Here is a 13,705-nt window from a genome sequence, read left to right on the forward strand (position 1 = left end):
TTCATTTGCAGGGATATTAAACAAGCAAGTTGTGGCAAGCAAGTGCTGTCCTACACTTCCTTGTGCATTGCTTCCCTGTTTGCAAAAAGTCTGATTCTGGGTGAGTGGGGAAAGCAGGCTTGTTGTGCAAGAACACCAAATCAACATCAATTGTGCAACGTGAATTTGCAGTTGAATCCCAACAGAAAATAGCAACTGTCTGAAAGTGTCCTTACTCCCAGGTGAGTGGGCATAAAATTCCATCCTCCATAAACATGGACAAAACCGACATTTGGAAGACATAAGTGTAGGATAGGAATGGTTTGCCTTGTGGGTGAGTTATTGCAACAGGTATGGAGAGATGGTCCCTTCTGCAACATGCAGCTTGCAGGTCACTTAAAGAGCTATCAGAACTCCAAAGGCAATGAGGTAGTGAGATCTGAGCTGAGCGATCAGATCTCTGGGAGTTTTGTCAGGTGCGTTGTCCATACCTATTCAGCAGGTATTGAGGAACATGGGTTACAAACTAGGTCTGTGTACACACCATACATTTAAAGTGTGCACACACCCAATAATTCTTGTTATTGGGTGTGTTTGTTAAGGACGCTGGGACTTGTAACTTTGTGAGGGGTAAGCTGCATTTCCTAGGATTCCCAGGAAGGGTGTGTTGTTTTAAATGTACACAGATAGCCCTCAAGGCATATTTTTGGATCACTGACAGATTTTGGATCACTGACAGCTGGACCACTAATTGAAGCTGATGGAAGGCACTCCATGCCAGCAAAGCTACTTGAACCTCAAGTGACAGCAATGGAGCCAGTGGCACCTCCATGCTACTCCTTCAGAGGGAGTGTAACCCCATCAAGGGGAGGCAACCTCCCAGCCATGTGGTCTAGGGAACCGCCCACTAACAGTCCCTCTCTTATCTGGAAACCTCAAGGTTAGATTACTGCAATGTGTTATACGTAGGGCTGCCTCTGAAGATGGTTCGGAAACTTCAGCTGGTGCAGAATTCAGAGGCCAGGTTGCTCACTGGAGCAAGACGGTCTGAGGATATTACACCGATCCTGGTCCAACTGCACTGGCTATCGATTAGTTTCCAGGCCCAATTCAAAGTGCTGGTTTTGACCTATAAAGCCTTAAATGGCTCAGGACTGCAATACCTCAAGGACCACCTCTTTCCATATGAATCTACCTGGATCCTGAGGTCATCTTCTGAGGCCCTTCTTCGTGTGCCGTCTCCTTGAGAGGTCCAGAGGGGGGGAACACAAGAACAGGCCTTCTCTGCAGTGACCCCCTGTCTGTGGAATGCTCTCCCCAGAGAAGTTCACCTGGTGCCTTCACTATACACCTTTAGGCCCCATTACTTTTTAACCAGGCCTTTTGTTGACCTGATCAACATCCCATCCCATACCCTTTCAAAATGTGGCTCTTTTGGGGGGGGGGTATTATTGGGTTATTGCTTTTATTTTTATTTTATATACTGTGATCCTTTTAGGTGAACCTCCCTGAGACCTCTGGGTATAGGGCAGTATATAAATCATCATCATCATCATCATCTGAGCTTCAGTTTGTTGGCTCTCATACAGTCCATTACTGAGGCAAGACAACAGCCACACTTGCAGATGTAAAGGAGAAGTAGAGCTGTGTGTCACCAGCATATTGCTGACCAGATACTCCAAAACTCTGGATAAGCTCACTCTGTGGTTTCATATTGATGTCAAACAGCATGAGGGATAAAATCAAACCCTGAGGAACCCCACACTGAAAGCTCCACAGGGCTGAAAAGCATCCCCCTCTGGAAACGGCAATCTAAGCAGGACCAGAACCACCACAAAGGGAGCTGGCCACTTTTTGTAATATTTATATAGCGGCAGGTGCATGGGTGAATAGGATCAATTCACCTGCCCAGCACTTGTTTACTCTTTCTCTTATTTATCCATCTCCCTCTCTCGCCATTTTTGTTCAATCAAGCATCTGTTTCTGCTTCCTCCGGACTCCACTCCTTCCTGAGTGATTAGCCCAGCCTGAGCCACCCACTGACTGACTGCCTGTGCTGTCCCCAGGACTCCTGCTACCATCCTCCTCTGTGGAGGCAGCCATGCTCTGCGTGTGCTGGGAGGAAGCCCTTTTGCTCACAGCAGGGTTGAAAAGGTGGGGGAGCACATCCGAAAGCAACGATTTAAAGAGACCGCAGTTGCTACTTTCCTGGCCTGCCCTCAAAACCACAAAAAATATGGGGAAGGAGATCCTTCACCGAGAGACAAATGATAAGCTGGTCTAAAGCAAGAAGAAACTGCTTCTCCCCACACTTGCATTTCCAAAATTAATACTGCGTATATTGTTTAAAAAAACAGCATATATGTGTATATGAAATTTAGCATAGAAATACTAACATTGTGCAAGGAATAAATCATTTTAAAACTCCAAATCACTCCTAGATCCCCTCCTATAAAATTACTTCAATGGGTTGCCTAATTCTCTTCCATGTGGGCAGCTGCCACTCTGAATTATGCAAGCTGGGGGGTTCAGGCTAGGCTAATGGGGGCCAGGGACAGGGTCTGCTGTAAATGAACTTTAGATATATGGTGTGTATTTAAAGCCCCATCCCAGAGAATCCTGGGAACTATAGTACACCACCCACAGAGCTACAATTCCCAGCACCCTTAACTACAATTCCCAGGATTCTTTGGGGGTGCTTTAAATCAACGGTGTGTGTAGACTCTGGACATAATAGGAAGAGACTCTGTAGATGCTAATGTGTTTCGTTTTTCTTAAACGGTCTTCACCCACCCTCCATGGTAATGTGTATTACATCACTTTCTTCAAAGTGTGATGAGCCAGTTTGCTGTGTACAGTACCTTGTTTTGAGGTCCCTCCTACTCATTCTGCGGAGTGAGGCCCCTGGGCCTCTGCCACAAAGCCATGGCGCTCCTACTGCCTCTTGCATTCTGATTTGACACCTCTCCTGAGCACCAAAGGCAGCTCTTTTCTCATATGCTCTGTGCAATTTCATAGTTATCCGAGGTGCATTTCCAGGGAAGGATCCCACCCTACCCGCCTCCAGAGATTCCTTTACAAAATGTTTAGGAACAAATACAGTTCTTGTTATCTCACCGGAAAAAAGAAGTGGCAGCATGGAAAGCAAATGTGGGCTGGTTGAGAATGTGAGTCACAACTTCCATTCTTGAGATGAATGAGTGAAAGCGAGGGAATCAGAAATGTCATGAGCGGTAGTAGGGCCCTGTAGCATAATGAGTAAACTCTACTTATTCTTTCAATCTGCTTACGCCGGGAATCTGCTCTAAAGCAGATTCTTGTTCTGGGTTGAGATTTCTATTCCAGCTGACAAGCATTCTTTGTAATTCCAAGGGCTGCACAACTTTCCACTGTTTTATTTTGGGACAGAGGTAACAAAGCTTTCTAGATCAAACGCATTCTCGTGGACTAGTTTTATAGCTCACTAGTTTTTTTTCTTTTACAATGCTTTGGGGAAAGGCTGCAGCTCAGTGGCACGGCACAGCTAGGCTTGCAGATGGTACCAGGTCCAGTCCAGACTTGAAAGACCACAGAAGAATAGAGTATGCACACTATATATCACAAATGAAAAGTGGCAGGTTTGCAAGTCTGTGAGCAAGTGACTTGCAAGTGACATGCCCATGGCTTCTCAGTCTGCTCATTAGGTGTTAACCATTGATGAACAGCTTCAAGACTCCTGCTCTTCTCTTTGTTTAGCATTGGAGCTACTAGGCAGCCCTTCCAGTAGATTTCTGCTTGAGTCTGCTGATTTCTGCTGGAGTCCAAGGCTGTGGGAGAAACAAGACCCTTTGGGGCTATTGATGCTGTGAACCCCTCCTTCATAGGTTCAGGTTATATATATGTGTAAATAAACCATATTTCATAAAGACACCCCAGTTTCTGCTGTGCCTTCCAAAAGGCAACACAGACCTTGAGTCTGGAACCCCTGAAACCTTGCACTACTCAGAGACGGAGGAGGTGTGCAACAGTATGAAGCTTAGGTGGTGGTGAGGAAATCCAAGAAAGTGATTTTTAAAATTCTATTTCTTCCTGCAGAGCTTCTGGCACTGTCTCTTTGGCATAGCTACAGGATTAGGGTAGGTCTGAGTAATCTCCCAGGAACCTGTTGCAGCTTGGTGGCTCTTGGTTCTACATGGGGTAACCTTGTAGTTCAAAGTTTCCTCAACGCTGCCTATTCATAAATTGACTTTCCTGTGAGTCATGTCAGCAAAACCAGCAAGGTCAAGTTATAAATGAGGAGCATGTGGTGGTGAAGAGATCCAATTACCTACGTACATAATCCAAAAGGTGAGCAATATAACAGAAAAACAAACGTCTGAATTAGTTGCCAAGCAACCACAAAAAACTGGCACAGTAAGTATTTTGTGCTCTTCCTCCCCTCGGTCCCTCCTCCCGGCTCCTGTCAACCAGCTTGAGGCCATTTGCCAGGAAAGGAAGGGACAAGGCTGTCCCCCTCCCCACCCCGCTTTATAGCAGTGTTTAAAAACAGGTGTACATTTATGGTAAATATGCACCTTTTGTGCTGGATTCTTCAAAGTGCTGCCCAAATATGCTAGAGACGTGGGTGCTCCTCCTAGGCTCACCAAAAGTCATTGGGCTGTGCCCTCAGACCCACCAAAAGTAGCTGTAAAATCTACAAATAGGCAAGGACCTTTATAAGGACCAACCAAAATGCCCCAAATGGTGGCATGTCTTCAAGTTCTCCAGAACACCAAGCAACATCATGCACAAAGCAGGAAATTTGAGGTGGTTTTTTTTTTTGGAAAAGCATTCCTTCCTTACTTCCTATGTCCTCATCTCCACATACCACTATTTCATGACAGTTTGCTTGGTTTTAATAAAGGTACTGCTCAGCTGTGGGTTTTGGAGGGTTCCCCTCATGAGCGTAGCCAAGTTTTTTTTGAGGGGGGCAGGACTTTTGTTGAGGGGGCAGAACTGAAGTGATCGGTCAGTTACTTAAGTATTTCTATTGTTTTACTTGATTGGGGGGGCATCTGCCCTCCTGCCCCCCTTGGCTACATGCCTGGTTCCGCTCCCCCCCACATGGACCAAGACTGCTGCCTTTACTTTTTATGTGCCTTCAGAAACAACTCTGCTCACTAGCTCCACCCACAACCCTTCACCAAACTCTGCCTAGGGGAGCTGAGAGGGGTGGCATCCCCCCTCCCACATTGTGTTCATCCAGCCATCTGATGCAGTTGAAGAAGCCATTATTATGTCCTGTGCTCAGTTATTCAGCCGAATATATCCAACTAGATCAAGTCTATAGCACAGAGTAATGTAACATTAGTTAAAATTGAAAGAAGGCTCAGGATTGTTTGACAAGCCACGGCAAAAACTGCACACGGGTTGCTGTGAATTTGCGTCAGAGACCTGGAAAATCTATTTCTGCAAATATGCATTTGCACCCTCTTATCGGTTATATCACTGAGTGCACCTTCAGTAAACTGAATTAGGCACAAAGCATGGGTGAGGGAGTTTGTTTCAAAGGAGGCAGCTGTCAAGTCAAGCGCAGCGGAGGTAAGAAGTGAGGCGATTTTCATCACGAAATCATGAACATAATGTAGAGATTGGCAAGAACAACAGGCAGAACGAGGGACAGCATGAGAGCAAATGATATCAAATGTGCTTGTTTTTTTAAAAAGGCTTGACAATTAAGGAAGTGCAGCACAGTGACAAATCAACACCACATCATGCAAAATCCTGCTTAAGTCCCATGTGCACACTGCGTGCTCATCACCAGCAACATTGACGCAGTTGGGCTTAAACTCTTCTCTTTCACACTGGAGCTGGGAGGTATCAGGATGAATAAAGAATCTACTTCATCATCTTCCTGACAGAATCAGGCACCCTTCATAATTCAGAGCCACACAATAAACGAGCTTTTTGCAAACCAGCAATGCCTGCCACACCTTTTAAATTATTGTATATATTGTTTAAGAGCTCTGTGCCACCCTTCTGGTGTCTATACACCACTTGGGGCAGTTAACAACTACATGAAAGCACAACACAATTATATATTTTACACACACACACACACACACACACACACACACACACACAGCAGCAGCAGCAGCAGCAGCAGCAGCAATAAAAATACAGGAAATATGCCTTGAAAAAGTTTAAATGACTGAGATTACACTTAGCAGGAAAAAAACACCCCTACTGACATAAAAAATGTATTTCCTAGCTAGAGATTCGGAGACAGGGTCTAAAGTTTTTTTGTTCTCTTTTTGTGTGTGTGGCATTTGATCTATGTTGCAAAAAATCAGACTTCTTGTGACAGCTGGTGCTGCTTTGTAACCTGGCAAATACCTTAACTGGTTTCAAAAAAACCCCCAAAATTGATGTAGCTGCATGTTTAGTCTTATTTCTGTGTTGCATCCCCTTTTGTTGAATCGTTTCCAGGGGGAAGCTGTGTTAGTCTCCGAATCTGAGGAATTGGGTTGCACTTCACAAAATTTATGCCATAGTAGATTTGTTGGTCTTTAATGTGCCACATGAGTCCTTGTTGTTTCTCTTGAATGAAATTGTAACTTACCTGGAAAGGGCTTGTCAGCATCTTGTTTTGGAATGCCTGCAGGGCTGATCTCTTGCTGTGTACTGTATTAAACTTCCTGACATGAATTATTTTAGACTCACCTCCGCCCCTTCCTTTCGTGATATTACAGGCCTGAGAAGTAGAACTTCCTTTCTTTTACAGTACAGGAGCAAGTGGCGCTGTTCAATGACTGTGGTGTTAGTGTGTTAGTGCCGCAGATCTTTCCGGTCATGCAGCTTTGGTTGAAATAAACTTCCCTTAAACTAGGTGGGTGTTTAAAGTCAAATGTCACTGAGATGACAGTTGTTTGTATTTCCAGTCTCCCTAACTGTACTCAACAAAACAATAGAAAGAAGGGGAATCTTTGCTTTAATTTCTGAAACAGTGCGTATTTAATCTTCACAAACATTCCAGAAATCGAATGTGATCACTGTCCCCCACTTGTGTGGTTTTAAAAACCAAAATATAAATCTATTAAAATGCACGCACACACAAAGCCATTATTAGAAAGGCAATTCATACATATCAAGGAGGCTGACTTACCCTTAAACATTTCCAGCTGGCCATCTGCTGTTGCCTAATGAAACTGCCTTGTCTGCTTCACATGACCCAGTTGCCTGGACAATTGAGAGGAAGCACTTACTTTTATGTGAACAGACTCACTGTAAAACCAAATTGCAAGGATCAGTTTACAGCACTAGCTCCTGGAAAAACACCACAATGCTTACGCCCTATGATCGTCAGACAAGAATGAAAGGCCAAAGATATTCAGAGACAATTAAGCAGGCTAGGTTGGCAGCCTTGAACTGTCCCAGTCTCAAGTGCTTCTGAAAGCCTGTATGACTCTAAAGGACTTTTTAACAGGGTTTTCTTCCTGCTGGTTGCAAAGAGAAGCTTGCAAATGTCACCTCAGATTATAGACTAAACTCGCCTGGAGCCAGACATACAAATGGATAGATTGGTGAATGTATGAAAAGTCACTTAAGCTGCACAGTCACTTAACATATGCACTCTATATATTACCTGCCTCATTTTTAAAACATGTTCAAATGACCCTGAATACTTAGGAGTATTCCTTCCAGCCCCAGCCACAAAGCAAGATTGAGTAATGGGTTGTGGTTCTATATTGCACAGCTAACAGAGTGGCTGCTACGCACTTAGCTGAAGCAGTCGGAGAACAAAGTCAATCCCAAGTGATTGATTATTGCCCCATTCTTCCATGCAAGCAGCATCTCAGATAAGGAATATATTTTAAACTACTTGAGTGGGAGAGAAGCCGTAATGCAGAGACCCAACTCCACACAGACTCTGTTGTTTTATGGCTACTTGCATTCTCTGAAAAGTGGAGCGATATCTTTAAGAGATCCCAGGAGTAACCAACAGTATCCCACAACTTGCATTTGTGGGGACAGCTGCTTCTCAAAATCACCCTGGCATGAATGTGGGTGAATCCCAGGGAAGATTCAGTCCCTTGTGGAGCTGTGGGTGCAGGAGACACGGATTCAAATCTCCACTCAGCCATAAAGCTTACTGGGCAACCTTGGGACCGTCACTGTATCTCAGTCTAACCTACCTCACAGGGTCGTTGTGAGGGGAAAGGGGTGTGAAAACACCTTGCGTGCCACATTAGCTTCTTGGAGGAAAGGTGAGAAAGAATGAATGTAAATAAATAGGTTTGGGGACAGCAGTGCCCTTTGGAGACTCTTTTTCTTCCTTTGGCCCTTAATTAGATTACCAGAGGGGATGGAGTGGGCTAACAATTTTGGGGTCCTTGAGTCCCACAGTACCCAGGCTCCTCTTCCTCCTCCATGCTTGCCCAACAATATACGGTAAAGTAAAAGACATAGAAAGCCATGTGAGGGAGTGTCTCCATGCAGAGTTGTCACTGAGGAAGGAAATTCCCTCAGTGAGATGAAATTCTATTTTTCATAGTAGGAGCAATGGCGCCATCTTCTGGAGCAGTATTTTGCCAGTGATGCCTGTAAGATTGGAATACAGGACAAGCTGTTGCTGCTGGAGGAAAATGTGCCCCCTCACAGCCGCCACCTTCTCCTCGTCTGCTGTGCACCACCTGCCAACTGCAATGGATACTCAAGGGAGGAAGCCGTGGTGGGTGTGCAGATAAGGGTGCATGTGCAGAGGAAGAGGGGGCTGACATGTGCAGCAGATGGATCAGCCACCTCTCCCAGTTATCTGGAGCCTGCAGTCCTGCGGCAATGGCTTCACCCCTCATGGACGGGGCTGGCACTGCTCAAATGCTTTGTCACCAGTGCAATGCAGCAGTTATTATAATCTTCTGGTTTGCATGGATAACATTTGCTTCGAACTTCTCCAGGTCTCCTCCAAACTGCCAAGCTGAACTCACGGAGGATGTGCAGGCATGTTTCATGCAGGGTCTATCAAAAACTGCAGAAACAAGCAGCGCCTGGTCCAGAGGAGACCTGACCTGGTCTCCCTGCAGCAGAATTTCTGCTGCTTACCAGGAGGGCCAAGGTGGAGGGAACGGTGACCAGATACACTGGTGGAGCTCATTTAGTGCTCTAGTCCAGTGTTTCCCAACCGGTGTTCCGCGGCACAGTAGTGTGCCGCAAGACGTTGCCTGCTGTGCCGGTTGGGAAACACTGCTCTAAGCGAGAGGGGACTCTGCTCAGGCTGCATCCGCCGTGCGCGAGGGAGGCGCTTCCTCTCGTGAGGGAGGCGAGAAGAAGGGAGGCGGGGCCGAGCAGGCGGATTGGCCCGGCGGCGGCCGTGACGTCACCCTGCGCGCGGCGGCAGATTCGAAACTCCTCAGGCGCAGGCGCGGCTGGAGCAGGAAGGCCGCTCTGCTTGAGAGGAAAGAGAGGGAGCCGCCGCCGGGATGAAGAACACCGTTCCGCGGAGCACCGTGAAGAAGCTGCTGAGCAAGCACAAGACGCACTTGCCTCAGGGTCTTACTGCCCACCCGCCTCTGTTTCCTTGCTGTGTTTGCTCAAACGGAACAAAGAGCAGGGAAAGCCCCTCCCCTCCAGGCAAGCAGAGGGAGAGAGAGAGAGAGAGCGTGCGAGCTGGCTGGCTTGGGTGCGTAGGTGAGGGAAAACTTTTGCCTTCCTTTCCTCCCTCCCAGTTATACCCCTCTCCTGCATGCTTAGCCAGCTGCACACCCCTCTCGTGCTCCTTGTCCGTTCTGTGTTTTTCCTTCCCTCCCCACTTAAAATGTGGTTTAAAAGCATGGATCCACATGGATCCTCAGGATCTTTGCATTGGGTCACCCCAAATTCACCAACAGATCACATAGCATGTCCATGGCTACAGCCTGCCCTCCAAAAATCACACACCCACTGTTGCCTGGGGCTGCAGTGGTGCAAAAACGTGGTTACAAAACATGGATCCACATGGATCCTCAGGATCTTTGCATTGGGTCACCCCAAATTCACCATCAGAGCACATAGCATGTCCATGGCTACAGCCTGCCCCCCCAAAATCACACACCCACTGTTGCCTGGGGCTGCAATGGTGCAAAAACGTGGTTACAAAACATGGATCCACAGGGATCCTCAGGATCTTTGCATTGGGTCACCCCAAATTCACCATCAGAGCACATAGCATGTCCATGGCTACAGCCTGCCCCCCCAAAATCACACACCCACTGTTGCCTGGGGCTGCAATGGTGCAAAAACGTGGTTACAAAACATGGATCCACAGGGATCCTCAGGATCTTTGCATTGGGTCACCCCAAATTCACCATCAGATCACATGTCTGTGGCCACAGCATGAAGCACAAAAATGATACATCATTAATATTCACTGCCCACGGCGGCAGCCAATCGGCTGCCGCAAAGGGCGGGCCCTCACAGGTTCACTTAAGGTCGGGACAGCCCGGGGCTCGCCCCTTTCGTTCCCCCAGCAGCAGCGGTTTGGAGGTCTTGGGCCCCCTCAATATTTTTTATAAGTCGGTATGGACCCCCCAATATTTTTTATAAGTCGGCGCCCCTGGCGCATGGTAAACTTTGTAAAGTCACGACCCGTGAAAAGTCGCATATTTGCAGCTTTGTGTGAGGAGATGGGAGCGAAGCATAAAACCTTGCTGTTTCATACGGAGGTCAGGTGGTTGTCGCGTGGCAAGGTCTTGGTTCGTGTGTATGAGCTGCGGGAGGAACTTAAAGTGTTTCTGACAAATGAGAGGTCAGATTACGCAAAGCTGCTTGCAAGTGATGAGTGGTGTGCAAAGCTGGCATACCTGGCAGATATATTTCATCATCTGAATGAACTGAACACACGAATGCAAGGCCGAAATGAAAACCTGCTTACAAGTACAGATAAAATAAATGGATTCCGTTCCATTGTGTTTATTTGATTCCTATTAAAGAGAGTTACTTTATATATAGTCAATATAGGCACAGAGTTAATTTTTTAAACATTTTCTAATGGTGCTGTGCCTCGAGATTTTTTTCATGAAACAAGTGTGCCTTTGCCCAAAAAAGGTTGGGAAACACTGCTCTAGTCCATGTGCTTGCACTGCACCCCTTCATGCTGGATACTGCTAGTAAAAAATTATTCAGCCTTGGTGAAGGTGCAGACCCACTTCTTAGACACATAGAGTGGGAAGGAACCCTCGTCCAACCCCATGCAATGCCACACAACTGTTCCTTATGGGGATCGAGTCTGCAACCTTGGCATTACCACCACCACACTCTAACCAACTGATTCTAACACCATGTAGTGATGGATTTCAGCATGGCTGCCTCAAGTCTCTAAAGACCTACATTGGCTCCCAGTACATTTCCGAGCACAATTCAAAGTGTTGGTGCTGACCTTTAAAGCCCTAAACGGCCTTGGCCCAGTATACCTGAAGGAGCGTCTCCACCCCCATCGTTCAGCGCAGACACTGAGGTCCAGCGCTGAGGGCCTTCTGGTGGTCCCCTCACTGTGAGGGAATTAGGTAGAGGGCCTTCTTGGTTGTGGCGGCTGCCCTGTGGAACACCCTTCCATCAGATGTCAAGGAAATAAACTACTGTATCTGACTTTTAGAAGGCATCTGAAGGCAGCCCTGTTTAGGGAAGTTTTTAATGTTTGATGCTTTATCATGTTTTAATATTCTGTTGGGAGCCGCCTAGAGTGGCTGGGGAAACCCAGCCAGATGGGTGGGATATAAATTATAAATTATTATTATTAATAATAAATTGTTTATTTGTGATTTATATGCATGCATGCATGCCTGAGTGGATCATGCTTGCATTTTGGGACTTACCTTTGAAGTGCAGCTACGAAGGCTGCCACGATGAGCTCCTGAACTTCAATTTTTCCCACTGGGCTATTGGGTGTTGCTGCCAGGAATGTTAAGAAATGCAGTTTGGCAGCCTCCAGGAATTCTCCAGCCTCCAGGGCTGTTTTGGTATGCATCACAGGAGCAGTTTGAGTGAGTGACGGTTTAGAGGCAGCATCATGTTGCAGCCCCAAGCACTCAGTCTGCTCCTTCACTAGAACTCACAAAGACAATAGACTAACCTGATCCCACAAAAGTAGGGATAAGAGCAGATAAGATGAAAGCTGGAAAGAGACTCTGGAGGAATGCAGCACCCTTGAATCAGGTTACAGCTGACCTTACCCCTATCCATTATTCAAGCTCCCCAGCCTGTCTAGGAGTGCAGTCAGGAGAATAAAATGAATGAGCACAAGGTAAAGAGGAAGACGACTACGGAATCCTAGGCATCACATTCTCCTCTAATCCAGAGAAAGTCATGACCAGGGGGCACATTCTAGGCTCCTCCATTTACAGGCTTGACCTTCAGGAGTAAGTTATGTTAGGGAATGCAAGATAATTTGGTGCATTTTCTAGATGGCTAAGCAAGTGGTTGTTGGTTCTTGTCCCCCCCCTGCAATAGGTTGTTTTGGAAAACTCTCTCTCTCTTTTAAATTAAGTTCCTTCCCAACTATATTGCTATATGCCATGAAGCTCCCTAGGCGACCTTGGGCCAGTGACTGTCTCTCAGCCTAACCTACCTCACAGGGTTGTTGTGAGGATTAAATGGGGAAGGGAGAACCATATAGGCCACCTTGGGCTCCTTGCAGGAAAATGTGGTGTATAAATTTAAGAAATAAACAAAGTAAAACAAAACAGGTAGTGCTAGGGTTGCCATATTCGGTTCAAATCCAGGCAGAAAAGTGTAAAATTGCAAAAAAAGAGAGAGAAGTTTTTGAGCTATTTTTAAGGGAAATCGCCAAAAATGACACTGTCAACGTGAGTTGCCATACGTCCGGATTTTCCTGGACATTTTTAGCGATTTCCGCCTGTACACTGCTTCCAACTGCAGTATTCCAGCAATGTCAAGGAAATTCCGGATGTATGCCAACCCTAGGTTGTACCAAATGAAGAGAGAGACACCTTTCAGGTTTTTGTATACTTGTTAACAACAATGGCCCATCAGAGTAAGCTTTATGCCTAGTCACTGGTCCATCTAGGTAAGTGTTGTTTAAACTGACTGGCAACAGTGCTCTTAATTCAGATTTCCATTTACTACAGAAAAACTGTTAAACAAAAATAATCTGTGATACATCTGCAGTAGCTTTATCACATTTGGGGGGTGGGTTGATGGTTTGTCATGTGTCTGGTGATGTTTCAGTGGGTGGTCCCTCTCACCGCACTCCTGCTGTATTTTTGATACAGCTGTTTTGTGCAAGAGCAAAGCAGCTGTTTCAAGCATAAGATATACATACAATGAACATGTCTTCAGGGATGTTGTTGCCAACCCCCCCTCACCTCTAGATCTCTTGCACCAGGCCCCAGAACTTTTGCTGCCTTTTAAAAACATGTTGTTTATTGATATATATATTTTAAAATACTTACAGAGCTGCTGGGCATGCTGCAAAGCTCAGTGTCAGTGAGAACTGAGCCACTCACCACTTTAATTTGCAGAGGTCCCAATCCACATACGTACTGGGAGCAGAAAATCCTGTTCATGTCCCATAGTTCAGGATGAGAACCAGCATCTGTCATCCCCTGCCCTCCCTGAAATTCAGCCTAAGTTTGCATCCCTGTTTACAAATTGTGCCAGGTTCTTTAAGGAATCTAGCAACACCCCTTCTTCCTTCCTTTCACAATGCCAATAACCATCTTTTCCTTCGTGTTTCCCAGCAAGCATATTCTTGGCAACAGAGGAAAGAACGGCA

This window comes from Podarcis melisellensis (genome assembly GCF_964234715.1).
Source record: "Podarcis melisellensis genome assembly, chromosome: 6".
Classification (NCBI taxonomy): Eukaryota; Metazoa; Chordata; class Lepidosauria; order Squamata; family Lacertidae; genus Podarcis; species Podarcis melisellensis.